Raw genomic sequence first — 26,642 nt, forward strand, 5'->3', positions numbered from 1 at the left:
AGTTCTGTTACATTGCTGACACACACACACACAGACGCTGTATGTGCTGCTGCTGTATTGCAGTTTTTGTTGAAATTGTATTTCTCTGCCCCACTGCTTGATTTGTGCCTCTGTGAGAGTGTGTTCTGCTATAGAACAGGGTGGTCTGTGCTGCTGCAGCAGATGTGTCTTGGCTCAGAAAGTTTAACGCTTGTTAAGCTTGCAGATGTACTTTAAATGGCTTTCTGTAGTATTTTTGTTACAACTAAAGGCTGTTATAGTAAGTGAGTGCTACTGCCATGTGCACTGTTACACATGGCACAAAATTACTTTTTTCTGGGAGCACATGATGCATAAGGGGGGCCCCAGAGAAAAAATAGCCTAGGGGCCCATGACTACCTTAATCTTCCTCTACCTGTATACAGACATAGCAATGGAGAGTTTATGTCACACAATTTAGAGCTGATGAATTTTGAGTCACTTTCACAAAAACTGCAGCAATTTCTTATTTCACCCAACTTTAAAATGACAGAGAAGAAGTAGTGAGGGGGAATTCAAAGACATAGAATAACAAATCTACTAATCACATTTCTTGTGACCAAGCACCAACAATCAATTTATCCCCAATGGTGCCCCAACTCCAGGTCGACAGGTCCTTGCTCATTTTAGATTAGGGGAGCAGATTTGAAGACCACTGTTTTGGATGTTTCCCTGCTTCAACACAACCCTGATAGACATGGCTGTGTCACAAAAAGAGTTGCATAGACCCTGATGACATATGGATGATGACCATAAGAATCAAGTGTATTCAAGCAGATATTTTTTGATGGACGTGTATGAAGAGGAAGTCAGTAATGATGTGAGTGTGCTCATCTCGCATAAGTGGACTCACAATTGATCAAAGCTCACACTGACTTTCTCCAATGTTTAAATGTGCCTGTATCTAATGAATTAACTCAGTTTGACTGATCAATGATTTTTTTGACATTACAATTGACAGTTTTTGTTATATCCATGAAGTTTCAACATGACAAGGCAAAACCACATTCTGCCCTCATTACGACAGTATGGTTGAGAAAGAAGAAGGTACTGCATTGGTCTTCCTGCAGGCCTGTCCTCTCTCAGAGATTGTGTGGACAGACTTGGATAGAAAAATGCAACAATAACAACCCCGTACTGTTGTACAATTTAAACATGATGACAATGAGAATGAGACAAAATAGTCATTGAAACGCTTCACTGCTTTGCATCCTGATGGTAAAGGAACAGCAACAGTACGAAGTGGTGAAGGTGTTGCAGGCCTGATATTAATATATATATATATATATATATATATATATATATATATATATATATATATATATATATATATATATATATAAATATATATATAAATATATATATATTTTTTTATTTAAATATACATATTTGGACATGTATTAACCAGTTAAACTATGTTGAGGGAAAAAAAATGGTAACAACTTAGATTCATACCGTTTGAAAGAAAATAATAATAATATAAATTATATTTTTTAGCAACGTTTGTTTACTTTTTGTTGCAAGAGGAAGAGAGCAGAGAGATACAACACGTGATCAGCAGGTTAGTATAAAGCTCATTCTAAAAGAGGCTTTTAAATGCTTTTATAACGGAATTTGTCCCCAGAATTAGATATTTGCAATCATTAAAATCCCTGATATTTGACAGTGCGCATTTGAAAAGAGTGAGGAAATTAAACTGCAGGGACAAGTGTTTGCCTCATGATGGCGCCAAATCTCAAATGACTGTCAGTAGCTTCGCTCCTAGCTGACTGTTTCTACTCATTTTTGTGTGTGTGTGTGTGTGTGTGTGTGTGTGTGTGTGTGTGTGTGTGTGTGTGTGTGTGTGTGTGTGTCCCCTCACATGGAGACCAGTGTGTGACCACTGCTGATCTGAATAACTGGCAGTCCCTTCACCTTCAGGGTGAAAAAGTATCTCTGGGAGACTGTACATATTTAACTCTACCTGTAACATTTTAAAGATCCAAAATTTCACTTGTGACGTATAAAGATGAATCATTTGGATTTTAACTAATGACACTGTTATTACTACAGATAATCAGTGGATACTCAGTTTTAAAGACCTACAAAATAAAGCAGGACAGGAACTGAACAAGATGTATCATGTTCTGTTTTCAAAGCATTGTTTATATCATTCCAACTTGTTCTGATCCTCTCAGAAAGATGCAAGAAACTGTTCATATGTGGAAAACACAAGAATTAAATAATGATCTATGCAATCACAGCCTGTTCATCTGTCTCCTGAATTTCGGGCGACTGTGGGTTACTCATAGGAATGCCACCGAGGGGCTGCACAGGTTCTTTTTTCAGGGCATTCAAAACAGAAAACCAGTGTCCTGGATGAGAGCAGAAAACTAAAGCGACAGATTTCAAGAAGATGTCAAACACCACACACCCAATAGAGAAGAAGCTACGTATATTGTGATCAAAAATTAGCACAGTCCTACCTTGTGAACGTGGAAGCAGTAGCGGGCTATAGAGTGGAAGAGAGTGAAGCAGGTGTGAAGAATCAGGGGGCAGCAAGTGAAGTCTAGTCAGGAAGCAGCAGTGTTTTGTTTTTTTTCCTGCTATTTCCCACCCGAGCCGCTAGGTGGCGCATCGCGTTGGTGGTATAGTAAGGGTTCTTAGGACGTAGAAGAAGAATCTCCTGCCGTGAAGGAAACTGGGAGACATGTCTCTAGGGTAAATGTACTTTTAAATATACTATATTAGTGTACATGCTAGAGTTTATTGTCTTTGGCCAGATTGTTTGGTACAAGTTGATCTGACAAACGTTTTTGCGAATATATGTTGTAATTGAGATACAGAGTCGTGTGCTAATGCTAATGCTAGTGGCCTGTGTGTGGGTAAAATAAGACATTTCTGAGTGGCGGGGAGGGATGCAGGAACATTACACAGAGGAAAAAAGTTCAGAAAACATGAGCAGGAGAGGTCATTAAAAACCAGAAGGGCTTATAAGCTCCCCCCTCCTAAAAACAATAATTCACAGAACCATATAAGCACCATACATAGCCCTATACAGTGTAACTGATAACCAGTGATGGGCAGAAACGCTTTAGAAGTAACGTGTTACTGTAATCCGATTACTTTTTTCAAGTAACAAGTAAAGTAAGGGATTACAATTGCAAAAACAGTAATTAGATTACTTTTACTTTTCTGAAAGAATACTGCGTTACTAAATGCAGTATTTGTTTTGTGAAAATATCTCATGACTTTGCTGCAAAGTCAGTGGTAAACCAGAGACGACATGAAGTGCGAGAGAGAGCAGGAGCATGCAGCGTTTACCGCCTGGAAGTACAGACATTAATTTGAGTTTGACTCGGTCAAACATTCTCGTCCGCTGTATAGGGCTGCAACTAAGGACTATTGAGGCCATAGCCAGAATCACCACAATTCCCTTGAATGAACTGCATCCCCTGTGTGTAAAACTGGGAATCAAGTGCCTTAATGAAAGGGAGTACCAATTCTTGCAAGAATATTGCACTGTTATGAAGCCCCTCACGCAAGCACTGGACATCTTACAAGGGGATTGTGGCAGGGTGCAGGATTGGGGTGTGGTCTGCAGGGGAGAGAGGGAGTGCGGGGGAGTGGCGCACAGGTGACGCGGCTGGAACAGCTGACGTACACAGGTGTGTCTAATCACTCTCTGTGTATTTCAGTAGGGTGCGGGCTCTGGAGACGAGAGAGGACGGAAGCAGAGCAGAGCGGGAGAGCAGCTCTGCGGACGGTGCTGATGCACGAGGAGCCTCTGGTGGAAAACATAGTGCACGTAGAAAATAAAATATATTCTACAAAGATCCCGGTGTCCGCTGTCTGTGTGACCCCCCGTAGCAACGAGGAGTGCTACAGGGATTAATGCACCTATGGGGCTTTATTACCAACAATCACAAGCCTGATGTCAAAGACTCTTGCCTTGAAAGATGAGCTCTCAAGAATGACAGCCAGCCTTCCAGATGTCATTGTGAAGGCAAGATTATTATTTGACAATTGCTTTGGGTAGATTTGTTAAATTGATTACTGTTCAGGGTGGACAGATGTTACACTTTGTTTTAAGCAGTGGGTACAATTATAAAAATGATAGAATAGAATAAAAGATCAATTATTCATCCTATTTTCAATATCAGGGATATTGGTCATCATTGATTATGAATATATCATCACAGCAACAGAAAATTAAAACAAAGAGGTCAAAATAGTTTAAAACAAAATTAAATCTGATACAGTATTGATCCCACATGAGATGGTTTAGGTCAGCAAAATACCACAAAAATAATTAACAAATTAAATACTATTTAATATTATATTTATAGTATTAATATAGTAAACTAAATATATTAATAGTTATGTCAAATTGTGTTTTTCAGGCCATCAAGATCCGTTTTGATGCTGTACTGGAAAGTCAAGAGGGACTTGTTGCAGCTGCCACCTGTCCCAGGTTTAAGCTGAAATGGCTGAGAGACGAGGCGAGGAGAGCGCATGTGAAGGAGCTCCTGACAGGAGCGTGTCGTAAAGCTGCTCCTGCAGTGGACAATGTTAATGTGCCCCAACAATCAGTCAGCCCAGCTGAAACAGACTTTTTTTTTACTTTGAGAACCAGCCCACGGAAAGCTTCTCAGCAGAAAAAGAAGTAACTGACTATTTAAGATCAGGGTATGAGCTTGAGATTCTGAATCAGTTCCCCAGACTTAAAAAGATGTACATGAAATACAACACACCAACTCCATCCAGTGCAACAGTGGAACGGCTGTTCAGTTTAGGTGGATTGGTGCTCACCCCAAAAAGGAACAGACTGTCTGATGGGAGATTTGAGAAACTTCTGCTGATGCGATATAACCACTGTTTCACTCCAAAAGAAAACATAAAAACTTAGGGCCTTGTCAGGGCAGCCATAAAACAAGACCAACAGCCTGCAACAGCATTTTCTGTTTTTTCAGCTTTCTTTTGAATGCAGATAATGTTGAGCATGTTTCACATGAAAATTTAGCAACTGTGGTTTTACAGAAGGGGATATGCAAATCATTCCTTCTTCTTGTGGAGGATGAATGATAATAAGAATTAAACTCAAAATAATTATGAAAATGTCTGGGTAAAGTTAACGGAGAGCATGACTTTATACATCAGGATTCCTGTTTGATACTTATAATATACATTTTAGCATTTGCTGAATTATAATTCTTATTTTTATTCTTAAAGATGATGAAATTAGACTTTGTAACATTAGTGATAGTTTGTTTAAAGGGGACCTATTATGAAAAACATGTTTTTTCTTGTTTTAACATATATAAAGTGGTCACCCCTCACCCTGCCAACACAGAAAAGATGGAAAGACACGAAATGCTGATATACTAACATAGGGATGAAAATATGAAGCCTTAACAGCAGGAAATCAGCAACTACACCAACTTGGGTTACCAAAGACTGAAAAAAGTGAGAAAATAGATGCCATGAGCAGAAACAGAGGATGAACATGTCAAAACTGTGGTACAATACCAGTTTGCCTATTTGAATGTCCATTTAGGTCCTTGGAGGTCTGTTGGAGCTCGTCACCCTCATAAACAGTGAACTAGATCAGCGACGAACAAGTGTTGTGGTGGATAGAGTGACCGGAAAAAAGGGCAGTCCAACAGTAGTTGTCTCCCGAGAACACCTGGAAGAACTCCTTGAAATGGACCTCTCCGTCCCATGCATTTCCAAATTGTTAGGCATTTCAACTCGTACACTGTTTAGGAGGATGCAAGATTGGGGTCTGTCCAGAAGTGAAACTTACAGCAATATGTCTGATGACGACCTAGATCATTTGATCTTGCAGATCAAACAAACCTCACCAAATTCCGGTTGGCTGGTTACAAAGTACATCACATCATCAAACATAAACACAACTGCAATGCAATGTGTTAAATAGATTCTTGCCTTGTCGGGACAATGTTTGGTACTGTTCGGTTTTCAGTAACTCACTTCACCTAATACCATATTACTCCTCTAATTACAAGTGTCTTATACCAGTCTTTTTCATCTCCTCTCCTGGTAGGTCACAGGATGGTAAAAGGGCATTTGAAGGCATTAGGACACAAAGTACAGTGGACTTGGGTGTGGGATGCCATGCATAGAGTTGATGCCCTTGGCATCCTTCAGAGGATGACCAGGCTTGGATCTGTTGTGAGGAGGACCTACAGTGTGCGCTCCCTCTCTTACACATTGACACCAACCACAAGCTCATAAGGTTAGTTGATTGATAACAATTAGACACATTAAAATCTGCATATTGTCCATGCTAATAAATAAGCTGTTCTTTTCCCTATCACTTTTTGTTAATTTTTCAGATATGGCATTGTCATTTTTGTAAATGATGGTTACTCAAGAAAGGTTAGTAGCCTGAAGTACTCAAATAGGTAAAGGAGAAATCCATTGTGGATCAATCCATAGCCCCATTTAGTTCAAGGTTGCCAAGTGCTGTTGATAGGGAAAAGAACAAAAATATTTGATACATCATATTATGTCAGATTTTCTGGTTCTTTTTCCTACAGACTGCACCCAGTGACCTCAAACAACAGAGCTATGGATTGATGTGATGTGCATTTACAGTATATGCAGCAATAAACCTAAACTCAAAAACTTTACCTCAAAACTAACAGTGATTTGACACTGCTACTTATAATAGGGAATATCTTAAATGGTAATAATGCTAACAATGGACTGTTATTACCATTGAGATCTAGAAGACGACTATGTAGTCACGAGAACAGAATTGAGAGATTCAGGAGAAGTTTTTTTCATAGGCCACCCAAACTTTAAACCCACACTATACTCACTTTGCAGACATTCACTCTTTTAGCACTCATGAACATGTCCTAACACACTGCACCACACACACACACACACACCTAACTTTTAGCATTTTACTTCCTCTATGTTGTGGACCATTTATTTTAAACTCATATGCACACAGCATCACTATACCCCCTTACACATACAGCACATTGCCTTATCAGAAAGCTTTCTCCAACATACATTGCACACTGATGCTGTGTTCATCTGTAGAGGGTACTTGAAATATGCTTATATGTGTTTTTTATGCCATTTGTTACAATATTTGAGTAATGTTTCTGTTTATCTCTTGTTTATTCTCTCCATTGTTTTCATAGGTCCTGTACCTAAGAGTTTCCAACAATAACAAGGCCAAAACAGCCCTGGAATTTTTTCTTGAGGCTATTGACGTATATAGTTGTCCATCTAGGTAACGAGATATTTTCTGTTGAATTCATTTACATAAAAGTGAGGTGCTCTTCACATCATCCATGCAATAACAATAATGTGTGCATAGTCAAGTGATAAGTCCATGAAGAAAGGCTAACGTGTAATTTTTTTCTGCTCTTGTGTTTGGGAAAATTGCAGGCCAGCAACCCATAGTTTATACCAGTGGTCCTCAAACTAGGCCAAGTCTTGCATTGAGATTCGTTTCTCTCTCATAATGTGGCATTTAACCCTACAAGCCCAAATAAAATACTATAGGTCTGCTGAAGCTATGTGCCCTAGCTTCCATATTGCTTTTGATATGACAAGGGAATGATATGATATTGAAGGATTTTGTGATAGGGGTTGGAGACAATGCACTTGATTTCAAGACTGGATTACTCAGGCACCGCTAATCACAGAGAGAAATGTGCAGTGGTATCTGTGTGACGAAAACTCTGCAAGTAATCTGACAGAGAGGAATAAGTGTGAATTTGAGGGGCGAAGTGCAACTTTTTGATAACGTCTTGTGCTCCACCTGTCGTGTCCATAGCCCACAGTTTGAGAAACGCTGATTTATTAATAAAAAATAAAGTGCTATGCTCTTACTGCTTTCAACAACAGCAGTAGATCAAAATCAGACTTCACATTAACTTGCATTATACCCCTTTCCATTCCAAGGGTCAGAGGAGACCAGGGTGTGGAGAACGTAGACATTGCCAGGCACATGTTTGCAGTTCGTGGCTGTGGCCGAGGGAGCTTCATCTCTGGCAAAAGCGTTCACAACCAAAGGTAAGATAAGTGGATGATTCACACTAAACATATCGGATGTATATGAAGTTCGCCAACATATGTACATGAGAATATTCAGGTTTAATGGAACGTGTTATGCCTGGCTCAGCTGTCAGTAATAGGTTGTCATGGAGCCAACGCATTAACACATCAGTTAGTTTGCGCTATGCTGGTGATAATGAAATGGGTTCAAATATGAGTATGAATAATTGTATACATTTGAAGATTTTGAACCTCTAGTAAAATAGCGAAAGTGAATAAAGTAATTGGTGAGATACAACCTAAAGATAATGTACCTTAACTTATTTTTGTTTTCAGAATCGAACGCCTGTGACGGGATGTGTGGAACGCGGTCACTGGTGTTTATTCCAACGTCCTCCATAGCTTCATCTTTCTACCCCGACTTCAGAACGATCTGGATACTTTCAGAGATGGGTGGGACTACCATTCCCTACGCACTGAGGGCAACTACACGCCAGATCAGCTGTGGGAACTGGGAATGAGTCGGACCCCTATCAGCCAGCCAGACAATCCCGAGGTGAGGAAGGTTTTGTACAGCACCTTTGTCAATACAAACTGCTACACACTCCACACTTCAGTGTTTTTAGCATATGCAAACTAGCAGGCTATCCCAGCAGTTAGTTTTTCACAATCGCTAAAACACATTTCCTGAAACCTCCCATCATTTTCTCAAAACAGTAAACACAAATCCAAATTTTCAAACTAGATTCACAAAACCCTAGATTCTTCTTGCAAATTTGAATCATCACCTTAAAACAGTTGAAACTGTGCTAAAAGTAAACACTATCCTCTATTTTAGACACCGGTCACTCAGAAACTATAACCCTACATAGCAGTCATTAGACACTACATCAAAAAAATATATAACACAGCACAAAGGATATATAGCTCCAGAAAGCGAATGTTTATTATTTGTAATGCAGTAAATGTAAAATTTGAAAAAGAAATATTCAAAATGAAAACCTTGATGCAAACCCTTGATCCAAACATTGCTTCACATAAAGAAAATCATGAATGCCACTTCATGACAACTTGGTCACAATTGCAAACGCATATGATGTAACTTGCACTAGCCACTAAGAGAAATCACAAGTGAACACAATCTAATCTCTGTATTTTGCTTTTTCAGGAATTTGATATTCCTGACATAGAAATTTCACCTGAAAATGGAGTGCAGGTGCCACAATACCCCTGAACAGGGAAAGTTAGTAAAGTTGTCACCTTTTTCCACAAGAGCACCACAGCCCACTGATGGTGAAATAAGAGATGCTTAACTTACCCAAGCACAAGTTAATCCATGATGTGACAACTCGATGGAATTCAATATATGACATGTTAGCACGATATGTTGAACAACAGCCTGCCATATATTCTGCATTTACAATGGACAAAAGCCTGAGGAGCCACATCAAGGACATGGCAATGTTGACTGAAGGTGAACAAAAAATGGCAGAACGGCTCATTGAATTACTGAAACCACTGAAAACTGTCACAACTCTCATGAGCAGTGAAACCACCCCCACCACATCGATGATCCTCCCTCTGAAGGAAATGATTCTAAAATCCATGGCACCAGGAGATGAAGAAAGTACAGTAATCAAAGAAGCCAAGAAGCCATTGCACAGGACCGGGAAAAAAGGTACACAGACCCTGCTCTTCAAAAGTACCTCCAAAAAGCCACAGCCCTGGATCCCAGGTTTAAATCCCTGCCTTCCCATGATGAAACCTCCCTTCTCAGCCTCTAGAGGGATCTTGCCACAGAAATCCTGGAACACGAACCACAGGTATTATTTAATTATAATTTTTTGTGTGATTTTATGATTGCATATTTGATTAGTATTTTTATTGTGAAACATGCATATAAATTATTCACATGACATGTACATCTTTCAAAAGGATAAAACACAAAAAACAGGAGTTCACAGAAGCAGAGTAGACATTTATTTTTATTTATTATATATCTTAAACATTTATCATTGTTCTTGCAGAGTCAAGCCGAGACAAGGCCATCCACAGAGGGACAATATCCATCCGCTCCCCCTCCAAAGAAGAAGACAGCCATGGCAGAGCTATTTGGAAAGGTTTTCAAAATACAGGAACAGGTCAGGCCCCTTTCCAAGATAGTTCAGGATGAAATCACTGATGTTGATGCCGATCCTTTCATGTGGTGGAAGATAAATGAGACCAGGTTCCCCCATGTCGCAAAAGTTGCACAACGTCACCTCTGTGTCCAAGGAACTTCTGTTGCAAGTGAGAGAATTTTCTCCACTGCAGGGGACATTGTCAGGCGCGCAGGAAGACGTTTTTGCCAGGGGGTGCGGGGTGCGGGGGTTCTCCCTTAAGAAATCACTTGCCCCTCCCCTGCATGAAGAACAGCTGACAGTGCGCACAAGCTTTACAAAACATAGCGAACCAACCATCTACAGTAAAAAAGGAACATGACTATAATTATTATCATAGTCACATAGGCGGCGGGTGACTGAAATATTTGGTGAAGCTATATACAGGGAGGAATCCTGGTGCCTGCGCCATGCGCGGGCGCGCGAAAATTTTGAAGTTTTTTTTCACCCAAAACAGTTGCATAACAATGATTTGAGCATAATTTGACCAATATTACCGGCAGTACAGTCTCCTCCTCCTCCCGGGTCCTCATATGGCCGGCTGCACCATCAGGTGAGCCGGTGTGAGACACTGGGGGGGCCGCTGACGCGGTTGCTGCAGGTGCAGTCGCTCTCCTTCGACTCACTGTCACATTGGCAGCAGCTTCGGCAATGTTTTGTGTCTGTTTCTCTTTTGGTTTAAAAAATGAACGTATATCCATCTTGGTCTTGACTTGGAGCTTTGTGTTGTGTTTTGAAAGGAGCGCTGCTGGCTGTGCATTTGTAATTGGCGGACAAAAATGCGGATGTTTACAAACAACATTTGCGGTTCTGATCACCTGAGCGGTCCGCAGACCAGGGGGGTGTGACTGGCTACTTTTAATTTTTTTAATTAAAATTACCCCTATATTCAGCCTTCATCTCAAATGTGGCTTACAATGTTGTGGAACAGAAACAGCAACCACAAATATTTATATATTTATAATCTTTTATTGTCATTTCAATTTTTCCAGGGGGTGCTGCAGCCCCTGCCGCACCCCCACTTCCGGCGCCTATGGACATTGTCAGTGCAAACCGCTCTCGCCTTGCTGCAGACAATGTGGACAGGCTCATCTTCTCAGAAAAATATCACAATAGCAGATGAATAAATAGCTGATGCCCATATTGGCGCTAATTAGGGCCCGAGCACCTTCAGTGCGAAGGCCCTATTGTATCTGTAGGAATTTTTTTTTTTTCTTTCTTTCTTTCTTTCTTTCTTTCTTTCTTTCTTTCTTTCTTTCTTTCTTTTTCTTCTGACGAAAGGAGGGCCTTTTTGCCCCCCTAAACGTGCCCAAAAAGTCACCAAATGTGGCACGCAAGTCAGGCCTGGCGAAAAATTTGATATTTAATGGTTTGCATTAATGGGCGTGGCAAAATGGCTCAACAGCGCCCCCTTGAAAACTTTGTGCCTCAAGCCCCACAATAGGGTTTGACGTACATGCACGAAAATCGGTACACACCTGTATCCTGGCGCAACTTAAAGAAAAGTCTCTTGGCGCCATGGCCGAAACCGAACAGGAAGTCGGCCATTTTGAATTAATCGTGTCATTTTGGCGAAATTTATGCCATTCCTTCGGCAGTTAATACGGCCCGAACCGTAACGTGCACCCAGGTGTGTTATACATCAAAATGTGCGTCTCCATCCTCCGACACCACGCATTACTTTTCTCTTTCAAAAGCGTTACCGTGTCGACGCTAGACGCCAAAAAGCGCGCCCACCCTTCATCTGATTGGTTCAGAAAGAAAAAACTTTGTGCCTCAAGCCCCATAATACGGTTTGACGAACATGAACGAAAATCGGTACACACCTGTATCATGTTGCAACTTAAAGAAAAGTCTCTTGGCGCCATGGCCGAAACCGAACAGGAAGTCGACCATTTTGAACATTCTGAATTAATCACGTAATTTTGGAGCAATATATGCCATTCCTTCGAGAATTAATAAGGCCCGAACCAAATTGTGAACCCAGATGTGTTATACATCCAAATGTGCGTCTCCATCCATGGGGCAAACTCCCCCAACAACTTAAATTAGAGCACCTGAAGCAGAGGCGGATCTAGGGGGTGGCTACATGGGCTCAAGCCCCGAATGTTTTTCCAAAAGCCCCGGATCTGAAAAAACAAAATCGTCTGGTCTGTGAAAGACACCTGCAGTACCGGAGTCCACCAGAGGCAGCAGCCGCGAGAAAGCAGCTCATGTAGCCTGTCTCCACCGAAGAAGAAGTGTTTTCCCATTCTCTCTGTATCGCTCTGTACCAGAGACGCGTTATCTCTCGAGTCGACTCCAGTATCTTTCCTGATGGATATCAGAAGTTTTTTTCCAAAAGAAGGCGCCACAACAAATCACTTCTGATGATATTTCAGGTTTGTGAATCTTCACATTTGTAACACTCATCCTAACTGCATTGAATTAGTGAAGTGACAGGTGACTGATACGATTTATTAGCTGGCTATCAATAATGTTCATGTCAATAACAGCAACCGCAATGAAAATGAAAGACAGCAAGGTTAATGTTGCATGATAAGAATCCAAACAAGCCAGGACAATAATGATAAAAATAAAGACTGAATATCAGGCTGCTGGTGTTTGATATCTGCTTTCTGGCTGAGTAAACAAGTGAAAAATAGTCGTGTAATGTTCACCAGTGGTGGTATTCAGATCCTTTAACGTTACTTCAGTCAAAGTAACATTACTCCCACACTGTGAAAATATTCCACTACAATAAAAGTCCTGCATTCGAAACCTTACTGAAGTAAAAGTATGTAAATATTATCAGCAAAATTTACTTAAAGTATCAAAAGTAAAAGTACTCATTGTGCAGTAAAATGCTCCCTGTCAGTGTTTTTACTGTTATATATGATGATATTATGAGTACTGAAATAAAACTGTACCTACAGGACTGTCTCAGAAAATTTGAATATTGTGATAAAGTTCTTTATTTTCTGTAATGCAAAAATGTCATCCATTCTGGATTCATGACAAATCAACTGAAATATTGCAAGCCTTTAATTATTTTAATATTGCTGATCATGGCTTACAGCTTAAGAAAACTCAAATATCCTATCTCAAAAAATTAGAATATTCTGGGAATCTTAATCTTAAACTGTAAGCCATAATCAGCAATATTAAAATAATAAAAGGCTTGCAATATTCCAGTTGATTTGTAATTAATCCAGAATGTAAGACATTTTAGTTTTTTTTAATTGCATTACAGAAAATAAAGAACTTTATCACAATATTCAAATTTTCTGAGACAGTCCTGTATGTACAGTACTTGAATAAATGTGCTTGGTTACTGTCCTCCAATGATGTTAACGTTATAGTAAAAATGTAGAAGCCTATAAAAAATAAATATACATGTAATTTACAGCTCACCTTAAATAAACTTGTGTGTGTGTTTACAACAGACATTTGTTCAGCTACAGCAGCATCAGCCAGTGAACCACCAGGAAGAGATGCTCTTTCAGATTTGTGAATCTGCAGGTGTAATTTTCTCTTCTATTCTTTTTTAAGAGTATGGTTCTAGACCCGCTCTATGTGAAAAGTGTCATGAGATGAGATTTTGTTGTTAATTTTAGTCATATAAATTAAATTAAATTGACTTGACTTAGTATTGGTGAGTTGATGAGATGAGGTTTAGCTAATTTCAGTTGATTTGACTATGATGACAGGATTTTGTTTTTGTCACACAGATAAGTCAGCTGCATGTAGGGAGGAACAGCAAGGGACAGCAGGTGGATTGCTTTGCATTGATCTAGGGACCCCAGAAAGTGGCCCTAAGCAGGTGTCCCTCCCCCAGTACCCTCTCAGCCAATTTGGTACCCAGCAAAGAGCATGTATTAAGAGCTGGTTTGAGCAATTTAAATGGCCGGAGTACTCTGTAGCCAAAAACTCCACATTTTGCTTTTCATGTCGGCTGTATGGAAGGCAGAATATTCGCACCAATAAAGATGCTCTCCTCAGTAGCTCCGGCTTTTCAAATTGGAAAAGAGCTTTGGATACCTTCCGTGAGCATGAGAAAAGTGCCCTCCACGTGTCGAGCATGACATGTTGGCAGAGCTTTAAAACCACACTACGTCATGGTGATGTGATTGAGCAGCTGAATACTGCAAGCGCAGCAGAAATAACAGAGAGGCGCCAATACCTTCAGCGCATTGTGGGTGTAACCACATTTTTAGGGAAGCAAGGGGACCCCATTCCGTGGGCATGATGAGCAAGACGCAAGCCAGAATCCAGGCAACTTCCTCGAATGCATGAAACTCCTCAAAGAATTTGACCCATTTCTCCAAAAATATAAGCCTCCTTCTAATGCCACCTACCTCTCCCATTCGACCCAAAATGAAATGATTACCTGCATTTCACATGAAATTACAGAAAACATCACAAAACAAATTAGGTCCTCCAAAATGTACTCTGTCATGGCAGATGAATCCAGAGACCATCACACAGAGCAGCTGGCTGTCTGTGTTCGTTATGTCACACAAGAGGGTACCCCAAAAAAGACTTTTCTTGGGCTACAGAAGTTAGACAGATTTGACGCAAAGTCCATTGCAGATGGAGTAGAGGCAGTGCTGCAGTCTCACAACCTGGGTGACCTCATGTGTGTTGCACAAACATACGATGGAGCAGCAGTGATGAGTGGAGCAGTGGGGGGGTGTCCAGGCCCGCTTCAGAGAGCGACACCCTGAAGCAGTGTATGTACACTGTTATGCACATGAGCTCAACCTTGTCCTGTGTTACACATGTAAAGCCATACCTGAAGCTTCTGCATTCTTCGACCTGCTTGAAAATGTGTACACATTTTTCAGCAACTCTCTTGTGAACCACACCAAGTTTGTCGAAATCCAGAACCAACTTGGATTAAAGCCATCTGAACTTGTGCAGCTTTCCACAAGATGGGCTAGCAAGGTGAGGTCTGTCAGAGCTGTCATGAACAACATTCCTGCGATTTTAGCATGTCTCAGGACCATGAAAACAGCCATGGCCCAAGGGATCCAGTCAAAGCTCTGCAAGCCAAAGACTATCTACATGCTGGTGATGTTTGCCCAACTCCTCGGGATAACCGAAGGGCTTCACCGGTACCTGCAGGGGGAACGTTTGGACTTGGGCAGAGCAGCTCAGTATAAGATGGCGACTGTTGAAAGTCTGACAGATATCCGCACAGACGCTGGAGCTGAAGATGTATTCAACAGGGCTATGACCTTATGCGAGGAAAATGACATCCAGCTCCCTGTTTCTCCCAGGCAGAAACAAAAACGACTGGATGGTTTTGTGGTGGAGTCAGCCTGTGGGTCAACCTCCAATCCGACCAGCTTTTTTATCCGTGCCTGGACAGGATGATACAGGAGCTCACCCATCGATTTTCCGATGTGGGGGAAGAGCTCATGTTAGGCATTCAAGCCTGCGACCCAACCACAGAGACCCTTCTCTCTGAAGATGCTCTCAGAAGCCTTGCTACACATTATAAGGTTCAACTGAAGCCAGAAGAACTCCTGGTGGCTAAAAACTTCATCAAGAGAAGGATGGAGAAAGAGCATGTTCCTGATACAGCCAGTGTATTCCAATTACTCGATGGAGACATGTTTCCCAGCCTGAAGGCAATCCTCCAAATGGCCCTGACAATCCCAGTAAGCAGCTGCAGCTGTGAGCGCTCCTTCAGTGCCTTGCGCCGTCTTCATACATGGTTAAGGAGGACCATGGGCCAAGACAGGCTCAATGACCTAGCCATCATCTCCATTGAGAAGGAAAACTTGGATGCCATAACCCCTGACAACATTATTGACCGATTTGCTAAATTGAAACCACGTCGGCACAGCCTTATGTTGCCACCACAACAAGACAAGTAGAAAAAAGGATTGAGAGGGGATGGGAGATTTGAACAAAGAGTGCACACCAAAAAACTAAAAAAAACTGAAGGAGAGTGAAGAAAAAAGGAGAGAGATGAGGGTGGTGAGAAAGGAGTGAAGAACAGAAGTTATGAGAAGGAGAGAGAAGAGAAGTGTGTGAGAAGCCAGGGGTGGAGAATTGGTGGAGAGAAGGAGAGAAGAAAGTGGGGAAGAGTGGAGAAGAAGAGTGAGGAGAAAGAGAGTGTAAAATAGTTCTGTATATTGTATGCATGTGTTAGATATTTAAGGTTAAATGTTTATTGTAATTGTATTGTAATGTGTTGTATGTATATGTATGTTTTCGGCAACATTCATGCCAATAAACCCAATTTGAATTTAAATTTGAGTGGAGAGAATTGGAAATGAGAATGAGACATAAAACTTGTGGAGAAAGCAGAGGAACAGAGACAAGATATGAAAAAGGGTTGAGAAGGAATGAAGACCAGAGCAGCATAGGACAGCAGAGGTGGCAGTCAGGATCACATGTAAGACAATAGATGCATTTCATGTTTGTTTTTTACATATGAACTTTATGAGGTGCCAGCCAGGATCACATGTAGGCTGCTGTAAGAAAATAAGATGCATATTATTTTTTATTTTATTTGCAACTAACTGTTATTATCTTGATTCTTGGTTCATCTGGCAGCTGCTGACAACTGTAACATCATAACGTTCAATAGTAAAAGGGTCTGAATTTATAAGTTGTCCGTTGTTTTTGTTCACATTTTACCGCCCGCCCATGATTTTGTATAATCAACTAAATTAACCCAGTATTAAGTGCCAGTATTAAGTGCAATTCAATGGGCACGATTACTATAAAGATAACTAGTTTATACCCTTTATACTTCATTCTACAATGGTGGTATTTCAACCTATTATAAAGTTTTGTCTTAAAGGCATTAGATAAAATTGTGACATTTTCTGAACTTACCACTAGCTGGACTATTACTTGCCTTTACCCACAAAAAGATGATGTGTTTTCCATATCACCCACCTCTAGGTGAAATGTCCCTGGTCAGCCAAAGACAAGACAGTCCAGCAGAGAGCAGGGACTTTTTTCTGCAGTTTGATGCGACTGGTTCCCTGACACTAAAAACTAAGCATCACTACTGGCATCAGATACAGGGAAACCTACACCTGACCGGAGCCAGTACTTGCCACCTGGCAGTGTGGACCCTTCATGACCTTGTCATCCTGTCAGTGCTGAAAGACCCAACATGGGTTGGAAACATTGACACTCTAGAAACATTTTACAAAAATTGTTTCCTACCCAAGATTCTGTCAGAGTTGTAAAAAACTGTACTTACATGAATGCACATTATGTGCATTCATTTAATGAATGAATGAATGCATTCATTAAATGAATGCACATTTGCACTGATCAGTTCACAAGATGTTAAATACAAGTGAATCTGCTATTTGATTTTTTTTGTTTGTTTGTTATAAGAAATGTAAGCTCTGGTAAGTCTTAGCACTTTATACAACATATTTTATACCAGTGTTTCATGATGTAAAGAGCAGCAGCACATTCATTACATGTTACTTTATTAAAAGTATTCAAGGTTCATGTCAAGGTTGACATTCCCCCAGCCTCCAGTTTGCCTTCAGTTTCTGTTTTGCCCCGCCTGTGTCCCATCTGCCCTGATTGTGTCTGCACCTGTGTCTCGTCATGTCTCGTTATCCCCTCAGTATATCTTGTCTTGTCATTCCTTTGTCCCCTGTCGGTCCATACTGTTCTCTCCTCCATGTCTCCCCGTTGCTTTGTCCTGTTCCTGTTTTTTGGTTATCCTGCTCTGCAGCGCTTTGCTTTTGCCTTTTTTGGATTAAAACCTTTGTTTTTGAGAATTCCTGCCTCCAGCCTCCCTCTGTCTCCTGCACTTGGGTTCTAAGCAAACCAACCATGACAGTTCAGACATGTTCATTTCTTTTTCAAATAATTTCATTACATCATGCAATTTCACGAAGCATGGGCGTTTGTAAGTTTGTAAGACATACACATACTTTAAGTATCTTGTTGATATTTTGACTGTACTGATGTGGAACATGATCCAAAATGCGAAACAATTTCAGCCTCCCAATGGAACACTCCACATGGATCCTGGCACTGGAGATGAGTTTGTTTTTGTTCACTTCTTACTGTGTGAACGGTCCATTGACAAGGAAAGATGGGATGTTAAGCAAAACCCCTTCTGGTAAAATGTCCTTAATTGTGAAGCCCTTGTCTGCCATTACCATATCCCCTGGTTGTAGATGTTTGAGGACTCCACAATCTTCTGTTATTGCCTTGTCTGAGGCACTCCCACCATAACAGTTACTGGCAAAGGTGATCACTCCATTAGGAGCCACACCTATTAGAGTTTTGTGTGTGGTCCGTCCTTTGTAATGGCTGTATGATTTACTCTGCGCGTCAAGCCTCTCTGGCTTTTGGACGGCAACCTCTGTACAATCCAGCACAATCCTACAGTTAGGAAAGGGCCGGAAACAGTCTGGCAGCGATGTCTGGTTCTTGGCGGTGGAGGGGATGTTGTTCTCAAAAATACCTACATACAAAATGTCATACAGAGCAGCAGTAACATTGGTGAGGAAGATGTTGGTTACTGTGGATTTGCTACAATTGAATCTTGTTGCAAGGTGTGTGGCAGGGTGGAGGAGCTGCAGCCACTCAGGTTGATTAGGGCACAGGTGGCCCCAATCAACCTCTCCACCCTGCCTGGCTTGATAAGTCATGGCTGCACAGCAGAGTGGGGCCCGACAGGATGGAGGCGCTGGCACAGGAGACAAAATACAACCACACCAATTGCCTAATTTATATTGTATTAATATATTCTCCTACCATACAGATTGGACAAATTCAATTTTATTCATAAAAAAGCTTACATAGTGAAAAACCTTTTGTGTAGTGAAGATGTCATTTGTTTATTTGATATGTATGGGATTATACAGGAGTGCAGAAGTTAAACTATTGTAATAAAATACAGTAAGAAACTAAGCACATTCATTAGGAATATGTGTAACGTACACACCTGCGTAAGGATTGAGATGCGTCATCTCGTTTTAGATAACCATGGGCTAGCAATGCATAAGATAATACAGATTGTCTGGTTGTGTAGCTGTTGTATGAACTTTAAATGTACGTCGCTTTGGATAAAAGCGTCTGCTAAAAATGCACATACTGTACATCAATCCTTGAGGCAGACTGTACTTGTGAACTAAAAACTGAATTATGTCTACTGTGGCCTTAGTTACAGGTTAACACCGGGGTTAGCTAGCCTGCGCTAACATCAGCGCTAAACTTTTCTTTTTCTCATCGGCAGGAAAGCGGTACAATTAAACTTTACTCGCTGCTTTAGTCTCAGATCTGTTGAAACAGAGAGGTACAAAGCACTGCGGCATAGTCACAACAACTGTCTGGCCCCGGAAATGACTGACGAGGACGCGCAGCTAGGGTTGCCAACCGTCCCGATTTAGGCGGGACATCACGCATTTGAGCCAAAATGAGCGCATCCCGCACGGGACGCTCTTTGTCCCGCCGCAGCGGCCGCACGGGTAAAGGGAGGATGCATATATTTTTTCTCTTTGTGCGCCGCGTATTGTGTGTCTGCCTGCCTGTCTGGCCAGCTGATTCCTAAGGGCACTAGGACCGCTCAGTATGCAGTGCTCACGTGCTTATGTGCGTATGATTCAGTCTCTGTGTGTGTGTATGGGCGTGCACGCGCGATGTGGGTGTGCTGCGTTGGTTTGTGAGGAAGTGAAACGCGTGCCAATATTTACATCTAGTCTCGCACGGAAAAATAAGCGCTGCTGCAGGAGGACACCCCTGCTTCCCAATGATGGACACTTAAGTCTTAAGGAGAGACAGAGATAGGAAGAAGGCAGACACTGTCCGCGGTGCTGTTTTGTGTGTGTGTGTGTGTGTGTGTGTGTGTGTGTGTGTGTGTGTGTGTGTGTGTGTGTGTGTGTGTGTGTGTGTGTGTGTGTGTGTGTGTGTGTTTGCTTTCAGTGTTATATATTGCACCTTGTTGATTTGTTGTTCAGAAGATTTTGCAATTCTGATTTTAACCTTTTTTTGTTGGAAAAAAAAGAAATGTTAAGTTACTGTAAAGTTAGTAAGTTTCAAATAAGTAGGCTAGGCCAGTGATTCTTAACCATAGGGCCGCGGCCCACACTTGGGGAGGAGAAGAAGACACTCAGCTAGCTGTACGTGTAATAGTAAGAGAAATGGTGTGTCTTTACAGAGAAAATCCTTCATTTTGCACAGAGTAGGTTTAGATCCGCCAGGATTAGGGATCGATTAATTGGGTCTGCGCCCAGAGCGAGCGAGCGCGGCGTGCTCATTTATCCCGGCGCGTGCCCGCGGCCGGGGAGGTCGGCTGAGGCTGCCGCTCGGGCGGCGGCTCCGTCGTTCCTGCTGAAGGATGGTAGATGTAAATGCGTGGGCTGTCGAGTCTGCTGGACTGGACTGTTCGGGCTTTCGAAAAAGCATCGGAAAGTAACTGCTGCAGCGCGACCAGAGAGCTGCGGTGCGGGCTGTGCCCGTCGCAGCTGATCAGGCTCGGATGAACCCGACACACTGAGTCCTGACAACTTATTAATGTAAATAACTTAAAGTAAAATCAAACTAAGTTTTGTCCTCGCTGTATTTTTAAATATGCAACCCAGAATGGACAAATTCATCCTGTTCAGTCTTCCCACTGGGACAAAACCAGTGTCTCATACATCAGAGACCGTGGCGTTCAAAGTGCGAAAGTGAAACGCCACTGAAACAAAACACAAAGTTTTTCATCAAACATATCCACTCAAGTCTGAACTGAAGTCACAGAAAAATAAGCTGAGCATCTTAAAACACCCATGTTTGGGTCCAGATACAGCTGTGAAGCAGCTTTCTCCACAGTGAACATAATTAAAACTAAATATCGTTTCAGGCTCATATGAGAACCTGAACCTGAACCTTAAATTGTTAAGATGTGTTTATATTAATTTAGTATAAAAATGTGTTGAGACAATTAACAAAGAAAAGGGGAAATTCAAACTGCTGGTAGAGAAATAAAATAAGATAGCATTTGAAAAATAAAATAAAATCTACTTTATTTTTAAGAGAAAAAAATATGTTTAATTCAGGTTAAACATGTTAATTGGCAAATATGTACTTTTTTTAATATAACAGTCAGATGCAGATGTTGATACAACTATGAGGCTACTTGAATATATATACACACACACACACACATATATATATATATATATATATATTATGATGTTCTGGACCTTCGCTTGAGTAAATTTTCTCTAAATGGGCCTCTTAAAGTTGAATACCCCTGCTATACAGTGTTTATATTTAATGGGCCCCGGGCCACTCTGTACTGAAAAAATTGGGCCCCAAGGTCAGAAAGGTTAAGAACCCCTGGGCTAGGCAATAACCTAAAACTGTTTGCACTACATGGTTGCACTAGTGGGCCTACGATTTAATTGATTATTGCTGTTACACTGTTTACATTGTTTTAAACTGTTAAAACACAAAAAAATTAGACAGCAATTGTCATCTTCCTATTTTGCACATTGTGCCAAAAATAAATACATACTTGAACTATAAGTGTCTCACATATATAGGGGAGACCGGGTACAGTTGTAACACTGGGACAGTTGTAACAGTCCAAGTTCAACCAATTGGAAAAGAGCTGTAGTGATGTCATCGGTATAGGCCACTCCCCCTTTCCATTTTGAGCTCCCACAGGCAGCCTGCACTCTCTAAGAAGATTTTTCTTCATTTTATGTTCAAAAAACATATTTTCAGGTAAGAATCCAAACTTTTTCTTTCTCACAGTTTTTTGTTTAATGTCTTATGTGCTCAAGATACACATTTGTTTTGCAAATGGCTGTAATCTCGTGGCTCTTGGCTCCAATCTTATGGGGACTAGCAACCACATGGAGAAAATGTTAACTTAAACATGGCTGATGAGTACGGGTACCGTTGTAACACAAAAAAAAAATGTTACAACGGTACCCGTAAGGCACATTTCATACTCCTACATAAGAGATGCATAAGGTCTGTAGGCGGGTTAGGTAACCCTAACCCCTAACCCTAACCCTAATGCCCCCTGCTGGTCAAACAATGTAATTGCCTCCTGTTGCATACAGACCTTATGTAGGAGTATGAAAGAAGCCTAAGATGAGTGCGTGTTATGTCCTTATGATTAATTGTTTTACCCCTTTTTCTAGAATGCCTAGGGAGAGGACGAGAAAGACAGATAGGGGAGTCTCTGCAGAAATCCTGATTAAAGTAGCCAAGGAAGTCAAGCAGGGAACGTCAGTGAGAAGAGTGGCCCGGTCCTATTCTATCTGCCATGTGACTCTAGATAGATATATCAAGAAAGCAGCTAAGCTGAAAGAGGAAGGGAACGGCGAAAAACCAAGAGTAGGGTACTGGACATCAAAGAAAGTGTTCAGTAATGAACAGGAGGAGATAGTGGTGGAATATCTCAAGGAGGCAGCTGACATGTTCTACGGGTTGTCGTCCAAAGAGGTAAAAATGTGTCATTTGATGTTAGGAGAAGAGAGTGCCATTAGTCTGGCCTAATAGGGTTAGGGGTTAAGATTCATGTAGTCAGAGAAAAAGAGGTCAACCAATGTCAAGAAATGTATTTCATTCAGATTGTGAGTAAGAAGCAACTCTAAGTCAATATATCTTGAACAGGTGGATTTGGTTGTTTCGTTAATTAATGCATGGTAGTGAATGAGTGTATTCTTTTGATTCTCTTTATAGGTGAGGAAGTTTGCCTACCAGCTTGCGGTCCAATATAACTGCCGTCACCCGGAGACGTGGGAGGCCAACAAGATGGCAGGTGCTGAGTGGTTCACTTCCTTCATCAAGCGACACCCCAGTATTTCCCTGCGGAGTGCACAGGCCACTAGCTTGGCTCGGGCTACCAGCTTTAACCGTACCAATGTGGGGCGTTTTTTTAACAAGCTTGGAGCAGCTATCGAGAAGCATCAATTCACAGCGAACGATATTTGGAACATAGACGAGACAGGGGTCACCACGGTACAGAAGCCCGACCTCATTGTGGCACGGTGTGGGGTGAAGCAAGTGGGGGCAATGACCTCAGGGGAGAGAGGTGTTCTCGTCACGGTAACCTGTGGGGTGAGTGCTCTGGGGAACAGCATTGCCCCATTCTTTGTTTTCCCAAGGAAACGATACCAACAACATTTCGTGGTTAATGCACCACCAGGGAGCATTGGATGCGGAAATGGCTCGGGATGGATGCAGGAGGAGGAATTCCTGTCCTTCCTCCAGCGTTTCGTTACCAGCACCAGGGTCACCCCTGAGAGGAAGGCCCTCCTGATCCTGGACAATCATGCGTCGCATGTTACCGTTGAAGCAGTGAGCTACTGCAAGGAGAATGGAGTGGTGCTCCTCACCCTCCCACCCCACTGCACCCATAAACTGCAACCACTTGACCGGACAGTATATGGCCCCTTCAAGAAAATGATCAACAGCGCGAGTGATGCACACATGAAGATGAACCCCGGGAAGCCAATGACAATCTACAACATCCCGGGCCTGGTTAAGGTAGCGCTCCCACTGGCAGCTACACCAGCCAACATCCAAGCCGGTTTTAGGTGTACTGGCATCTGGCCCTTCCACCCAGAGATCTTCCCATACAGTGATTATGCCCCATCACAGGTTACCGATCGACCCGATCCGACTTTGACAACCAGCCCTGCCACGCCGTCCCACCCAACAACCACCTCTGCCGCCCAGTCCAACCCAACAACCAGCTCTGCCACGCCGTCCCACCCAACAACCACCTCTGCCGCCCAGTCCAACCCAACAACCAGCTCTGCCACCCAGTCCAACCCAACAACCACCTCTGCCGCCCAGTCCAACCCAACAACCAGCTCTGCCACCCAGTCCAACCCAACAACCAGCTCAGCTCCACTTGTATTCAGTCCAGCATCTGTGCGTCCCCTTCCTAAAGCGGCACCCAGGAAAACCGTGAAAGGCAACCGGAAGAAGGTACAAAGCGAGATCCTCACAGACACCCCTGTGAAGGCTGCACGTGAGGAAGAGGCCAGAGAAAAGAAAAAGAAAATGGCACCCCGTGCCAAGAGAAAGCTAAATCAGTCTCCTTCCAAAAAACCCAAAAAACAAACCAATAACCAAAGGAAGAAAAGAGCAAGAAGCCCCACACTGACAGATTCATCTGATGATGAAGACAATTTATGCATCGTTTGCATGGACATGGGCAAGGGGAAGGAGAAGTGGGTTCGATGCTTTGAATGCAAGCTCTTGGCCCATGAGGCCTGCACCCCAGGCACTGGCCTTTATATGTGCCACAACTGCGTGTCAGACTCTGAGTAGGAACTTAGTCCACACACATACACTGGACTCTCACTGTTGTTCCAAGTTCTAATGTTCCACAGGAAGTTCAATTAATTAAGTAGAGTGGCAGTTTTTTAATTCAAATATGAACTAAGCCCTAAATTAAACCTTTTTCAAATTTAAGAAGAGTGCAGTGGACTCATTGGTTCTCTCTAATTAAGTAAAGTCTTTCGAATTCAGTTTTAAAATTTGACAACTTGTGTTTTATTGTTGACATGTTCCCCATTGTCATATCCTGTTTATTTTTGTGATAGAATAAAGATTGCTGCAAATATTGGATTATCCAAAGCTTATTTGCTTTAATAACTCTCACTGTTACTACTGTCCTTGGACAGTGTTACAACTGTACCTGGTACCGGGTACGGTAGTAACAATGTGTCTCTCTCTATTTGAGATATAATCACGGACCTTTGGAGCTATGTAGCACCCTCCCTGTGATGTCTATTTGTAGAACACAACTTGGGCTCCAATCTTTCAAAGTTTGAGAGGATTAGCACTAACAGTCATCAAATGGGAGGGGGAAAAGCAAAATGTGTTACAACTGTACCCGGTCTCCCCTACCTCAAATACAAAACTGATCAAACTGATCATGAGTTGTTATTACAATCTTGTTACTGTAAGTGTATTTAGTGTAATACAGTAGCCTAATGTGTTTGTATTGTCTGTTATAGGTATTGTGCCAAAATGCTGTTATTTATGCGTTTTTGACCCCCAAAAACCCCAAATGAGTTGCGGCCGGGAGGTGTCCCTCATTTGCAAATCTGGATGTTGGCAACCCTACGCGCAGCGGCGCGCGTGACGTAGGCGCTGAACAACCTAATTGGCTGGTTAAACATGATGGCATGATGACAGGCGCTGCTGGCAGATGTTTTGTTTACAAATTACATTTGGCCACCGAAGCACAGCAACCGCTGCCGTTGATGCAACTGTCACTGCTGTTTTAAATGATTTCAGAGGTTTTGTTTGAAAACTGAGCAGAAACTTGCCGTGGAGCAATTCCTCCATTTGAACTATGACCGCCTCTTGTACAGGAGAAAATGACAGCCCCCTTTCCAGACCAACATGCAATCTACGATTGAACTTGGTCTGGCAATAGCCAGGCTAGTGTAAGAGTGGGGTGTAAGAGTAAATTCTATTTTTTTCCTCATACAGAAGACAAGCCAATGACTTAATACGTATATCTATCTCTATTAGCTACAATTATTTGTTATTTTGACGCAACCCTCTTGGTCAACGTTTATGACATAAAAAGTGGAATTTCATCACACCTGACAATTACGCAGAAACATTTTAAACAGGGCTGATTCTAGACCTAGAGCTTTCCTGGGGCACGGGCCTCCAACCCTCAATACATTTTTTGTCTTGTTTTTAATGTGCGTGCAACGGCTAGCCTATGGGTACAAGCTTCCAAAATCCTTATTGTCACTGTTATACTTAACTTATTTTTAGTCAAAACTGAGATATACATCCCTCCCAGGCAAGGGTCCTATAGTCATCCTGGCAATACTGCAGTTCTTTGTAGCTTAAATAGCCTACTAAAGCCTTCATACTGACTTCTGGTGATATAGGCTACTCTGATTCTGTGTAGATCATGGCAACATTTTGCAAATGCAGCAAACAAAATAAGCTACTTTTACAGCACGTTTGACCATGCCATTTCCTTCTCCTGAGAGACTTAAGTGAAGTTAAAAAATAGCAAAACAATACACGCAGCCAGGTTTGGACGCCTCAATTTGGATGGGCCAGACTGACAAGTAGGCGCGCCTGGGCCCATCCAGGCCCACGGCTACGCGTATGGTCTTTCCTAAATCAGCACGCTCTTATTCTTCCACTCACTCCACACCACTTTAGTCACATATTCATTATTATTTATTTGTGCAAGCATTGTAAATGTCAAGTAGGCTGCAGATATTTGAACATTCAATCTAATAGGCTATTTAGGCTACTCTTTGTTCATTTGCTTTGTGTGCTTTTTGTATGTCTTACAGGAGCAGTGAGGAAGAACCGGATGGGCGAGAAGGCCACAGATACTGAAATAAATCAGTTCACTATTCGGTGGTTCAACCTGGCGTGCGACCGTGGGGGTGGCCGCCGTGCAACAGACGGCATGCAGGCACCCACCAACGCACCCACCAACTGAAAAAATAAAAAATCAAACAT

The 26,642-nt window shown here is 41.9% G+C and overlaps 1 long non-coding RNA gene across 1 annotated transcript; it reads left to right on the forward strand.

Annotated features, from left to right (window-relative positions):
- The first annotated feature begins 4,437 nt into the window (after positions 1-4,437).
- On the forward strand, positions 4,438-26,642 carry LOC133455385 (uncharacterized). Its single transcript, XR_009783499.1, has 9 exons — positions 4,438-4,686; positions 6,065-6,256; positions 6,357-6,399; positions 7,179-7,270; positions 7,948-8,058; positions 8,377-8,596; positions 9,209-9,863; positions 10,068-10,181; positions 26,471-26,642. It is a non-coding gene; the product is annotated as an uncharacterized LOC133455385 (long non-coding RNA).

The sequence above is a fragment of the Cololabis saira genome, chromosome 11 (assembly GCF_033807715.1).
Source record: "Cololabis saira isolate AMF1-May2022 chromosome 11, fColSai1.1, whole genome shotgun sequence".
In the NCBI taxonomy this organism is placed as follows: Eukaryota; Metazoa; Chordata; class Actinopteri; order Beloniformes; family Belonidae; genus Cololabis; species Cololabis saira.